Source organism: Haplochromis burtoni, unplaced genomic scaffold, assembly GCF_018398535.1.
Source record: "Haplochromis burtoni strain Fernald_Lab_line unplaced genomic scaffold, NCSU_Asbu1 Contig_362, whole genome shotgun sequence".
NCBI lineage: Eukaryota > Metazoa > Chordata > Actinopteri > Cichliformes > Cichlidae > Haplochromis > Haplochromis burtoni.
Genome location: NW_024582723.1, coordinates 241830 through 247220, shown reverse-complemented (window position 1 = coordinate 247220; position 5391 = coordinate 241830).

The following is a 5391-nucleotide window of genomic DNA, read 5'->3' as shown; positions in this document are numbered from 1 at the left end:
TACTTAGCAGTGTTACTTTAAATGTGTGTCTGTACAGTTTTGGGCTCTATGCATTCCCCCTTCCCCACACCTCAGCTCTGAGTGGGGAAATTTTTTTTTTATAACTCATCCATATTGAAAATTTGTTTTGTGGCCATGGTGATTGAGAGACATAATAGGAGTCTGCTAAGCCTCATTCACTTTAGTAGTCATTAAACTGGACCTCTTCACAGTGTTTGTAGGAGTTTGTTGTGTTTTCCAACTCTGCTGGAGTTGTTTTAATGGATTGTGTGACCAATATTACAAATTGCTGTGGGCTACAGCCCATCCAAGAGACTTGTGCTTCCGTTTTGGTGAGTGACATTCTGTTTATTTATCACTCGGTTACTTTGCACTAATTGCCTTAAATGCGGGCCTGTGCATTGTACTTTTACTGTTTATGAACATGGCTTGCTAACAAAGCTAGCTAGCTGATCAATTAGCGCGTCACCCTTTTATCCATACAAGCTAACTTCTGGCTTCAAAAAAAAAAAAAAGAACATGGTGGCTACCAAAATGCTAATGCTGAGCCAGTGGCTGAGGGTTTACACAGTCTGTGGTAAAAACAAAATCTACACATATTGTCGACCCGAACAGTACAGAAATGCTTACTGCACCCCTTGACAAGGGTCAAGGCTTTGGGATTTTCCTGTTATTTGTCATTAGCAGATAGACGCATACTCAATTTGGGCTGAAATGTGTGCAAAATGCTATATATTTTAAGCCTGATGATTTTCCCATTTAATATGGGACAGCCTCTGTTATTCCAATGTAAATTAAAGATCCAATAGAATCCAAAGACTTCACATACATTGAGCTCAGAAGAAATATTTGGAGTATTTTGGAGTTGGAGTTTCTCTGTGTCAAATGACAAAGGCTGAACTCCAGCTACTAATGCTTGTTTGAACGTGCACCACTTCAACCCTTCTTGCCCAATAACAGATGGAGACAGAAACTAAATGCACACCCCAAAACACACCAGCACCACAAACCCATCAGGCACACCTGCCATGGAAGCTTGATGGGAAAATATATTCCACACAGACGACATGATAACAGAATCATTTCACACTTCAGTGATCACCTGCACATTCTCATTGCGCGCATGAGTATGAGTGTGTGTGTGAAAGAGAGCGCAGGCGAGGGTTTTCAGTAGGGTCCAGCCTGGTTGTATTCGGTGCATGCGCCTTGACAGACTCCCTGCTCCTCCCAAATTTCCATATGATGAGGTTGTCGTGACAGTGAAAGAATACACAGCTTGATTCCTCCAGGACATCACGATGTGTAATGTAGAGCATGTATTTGTGTGATGGAACACGCAGTCCCCGCTGTAGCTTTATTAACAGAGATTAGCATTAACAAAACAAAGCAACATCATGCCGTCATAAACATTCTCTCTGCGGTGTGGGTTTGCATGTATATGTGCCACACTCACGCGCATGTCCTCGTGTTTAAGAAGCATCTGCGCAGGTCTGTCAGTGTGATGTGGCGTGTGACGATCCACCATCACGTCTCACGGCCTCGAGCAGACTGAAGGCTAATAATAAATGCAAATTACAATCACAGGAGCAGCTCGGAGCTGGAGAGGATAATTGCTCCATTATGGCGCTGTGCGTCTGAGGATGTGTGTGTGTCGGAGGGACAGAGGGGGAGCCACCAAATACCAGTTGTGACATCACAACATAACTACATAACAGGACAAGTGAGGTGATACAAGTATTGATTTATTTGCTGGGAAAAAAAACATCCACTTTTCCAGTGAGAGTGCCAAGTCAGGCTAATTAAAGTGTGATATAATCACAAATCAACATAAAGAAAGAAAGATCTAGATCACACGCAAGTCCTGTTTAGCACATGAAGCTAAAAATAGTTTGTTACTGCATGTGCCTTTCTCGGTTACAATAGATGCAATGATCAGGAACAACATTATGACCACTGACAAGTTAAGTGAATGACACTCATTATCTCCTCATCGTGGCAGCTGTTAGTGGGTGGGATATATTAAGAAGCAAGTGAATATTTTGTCTTTTGAAAGCTGATGTGTTAGAAGCGTAAGGATCTGTCTGCAGGGGTCAGTATCTATGAAAAGCAAGTCAGAGGAAGGAACCGTGGTGAAACAGGGTCATTGTTGGCCAAGGCTCATTGATGCATGTGGGGACCGAATGCTGGCCTGTGTTGTCCAATCTAACAGACGAGCTACTGTATCACTGCATACTGATTTAATTTTGCTTGTACATCATGTGCAAGGTGTGTGTGTCCCTTACCTGGAGAACACCTTGCACCAGGATGCACTATGGGAAGAAGGCAAGCCAGCAGACACAGTATGATGGTTTGGGCAATGTTCTGCTGGGAAACCTTGAGTCCTGCCATCCATGGGGATGTTTCTTTGACATGTACCACCTACCTAAGCATTGTTGGAGACCATGTGCACCCTTTGGTGGAAACAGTATTCCCTGATGGCTGTGGCTAAAAGCAAAAAAGGTTCAGGAATGGTTTGAGGAGCACAACAAGTTTGAGGTGTTGACTTGGCCTCTGATCCATGGAGGCTTCACCTCACAACTTACAGGGCTTAAAGCAGCGGTCCCCAACCCCCGGGTTTCGGACCGGTACCGGTCCGTGAGTCGTTTGGTACCGGGCCACGAGAGTTGAGGCACAGGTGTGAAATGTATGGTTTTCAGGGATTTTATTGGTTTTCAGCGTTATTTTGTTATCGTTTTTATCGTTAACTCGGTTTTCCTGGGTCTTTTCACGTGTGTTATGAATAAATCTTCTTTTTTTCGGTACCGGTACTAGTTTTATTTTGTTGTATTTATCTGCGACACCTTAAAGGCCGGTCCATGAAAATATTGTCGGGCATAAACCGGTCCGTGGCGCAAAAAAGGTTGGAGACCGCTGGCTTAAAGGATCTGTTGCTAACGTAACGTCTTCGTACCAGTTTCAAGGTTCTGGTGGAGTCTATGTCTCAATAGCTCAGGGCTGTTTTGGCAGCAGAAGGGGGACCGACACAATAAAAGGCAGGCGGTCATAAAATTGTGCCTGATTGCTCTGACCTCTTTTTTTTTCTTTCTTTCTTTCTAAGGTTACCCATCCGAAACATAAAGATGATTTTAGATGGAAACTGAGATGTTCACACCTGTTTGAAGACTTTATACTGAGCTATGGCAATTACCTACTAGATTAGGCTTTGAGTTTACTGAGAACACATAAGAGTGACAACAAACTTCCATATACCTCTTTTTTTTCCCTGCTTATCCAATTATGAGTGTGGTGGAGCCTATCTAGGCTGTCACAGGGCGAAACGCAGGTTGCAGGACTAACACAACCATTCCCACTCATATTCACACCTACAGCTAATTTAGAATAACCAATTAACCTAACATGTGTCTTTGGAGTCATAGTGCCTGGAAAATAACAGGCACTATGACTGAGTATAGGCAAGAGAGAAAACAAGGACAAAAACAACATAAAACATGTTGATCAGCTAATTCTGTTCAATATGTGTGTTTCCTACAACGTCCTACAATATCATTAAAGGGGAGAAAATAAGGAAAAACACAATAGGTCTAAATTAAGCAATTAGATACCATTTGATAACTAAAACTGCATTAGAAGCATACATAAGGGATCAAAACTAGAAGTACATTATCTAAGATTTGTGACTGTTTTGAAAAAGAAGCATCTAATTTTTGTTTCTTTTCAGGTTCATTTCCTTCCTCCAACTTCCAGGAAAGTGTCTTCATAGCGTTCTCTTCTTTAACCTCCTTCACTTTATGTGGCATTTGCGAACAGTCATAAGTGACACATCACTTTATTTCGCTATTAAATTGCTCTCTTGTTTGTGCGTTTGTGGTAAGATGTGCCAAGGGGAGGCGGGGGTTACAGCTAATATTATTATTACACGTGTTTTACATTTAATATGAAATCTCTTTAAAAGGATGGCTACAGCCTCCGGGTGCCTCACTGTGTCTGTACATCATCATCGTAATCATCATCTTTGACTTCCTAAGCGGATCTTTTACTTACTCTTTCCATTTTTCTGCCCCACATCTCACTGATGGACCGGGCCCATCTGTCTCTCTTTTAGCCCATTCATCATTTCCTCTCTCGTCAACTCTGTAGTTCTTCATTTTCTTTTCTTTTTCCATCTTTGTCTCTCACTCACTCATCCCCGTTTCAAGGGTTGTTTTTTTTTACTCCCCCCTCCTCTTCCTTCCGTTCCATCCATCTGCCTCCCACTTTTGCCTATGCAGTCGTTTTCTTGCTTCATCTTCAACCTCTTGTCCATCCGCTTGTGCAGCACTGAGCCTTCAGTGTGGGCTCATTTGATAAAAGAATGAACTCATTAAATAGAAATAAAAACGTTTTAAAAAAACACACACAAAACTGATGAATTTATTTGTGTTAAGATGACTATGCAAAATGTGAAGACACAGACAGTCAGATCCGGGGAAATCTTTGATGTAAATGCTATAGCAGCTTTAGTAATGATCATATTAAAAAGCTATTAACCATAAAGTCACACATATTCACCCCATCTGAGAGTGTGGATGCTTCATAAACCAGGTCTAATGTTACCTAAATGCCCGGTTTATGAAGCATCCTCCATTGCTTGACCGTGTAGCCTCCCAGTAACACAGACTAAACCTTTATTGCCTTTGATTAAAAATAGATAAATAATAATATTAGGCCAACTGGACAGCCTATCTGTGGCTAACCTGTCCCTCTATGTCGCTCTCTTCAATAAACACCTGTAAAAATCACAATTGTGTTGAATGTTTTACAGAAACTTCAGTATTTGTGTGTTTGTGTGGCAACTTTAACCACACTGAGTGTCACAGTGTGCTGACACGCAGTTTGTGCAAACAGTACTAAAGCAAAGTGATAAAAATGAAGCAGTGGGGATTCATAGAAAGAACATTTCAGGCAGTATATGGTATTAAGATACTCCCTATAAAATGTGTCTGTTACCTAAAACAATACAAAAATCTGAATCTGATGACAGGTGTTGAGTTTTTGTTGCTATTTGCTGTTGTCGAGTATACTCAGCTCTGCTCAGATTCAGCCAAATGCTGGAAAACCCATCACAGTGTAAATGGATGCTAACCCAAAGCTAACCATGCAGCAACATGCAAGAGTTTCTCAAAAGCAAAGAAATGGGATATTTTTCAGTGGCCAAGTCAGTCACCTGATCTGACTGACCGAAAGCAGAGAGGCCCAGAAAACAAGCAGCGAGTGAAGCTGCAGTAAAGGTCTCGCAGAGCATCTCAGGGGAAACACAGGATTTGTGATGTCCATGAAAAACAGACCTTTTATTTTTACCTGATTTCGAGTCTCTGAAAACAGGAGAACTATGTATAAAAATGTGCACTTCAG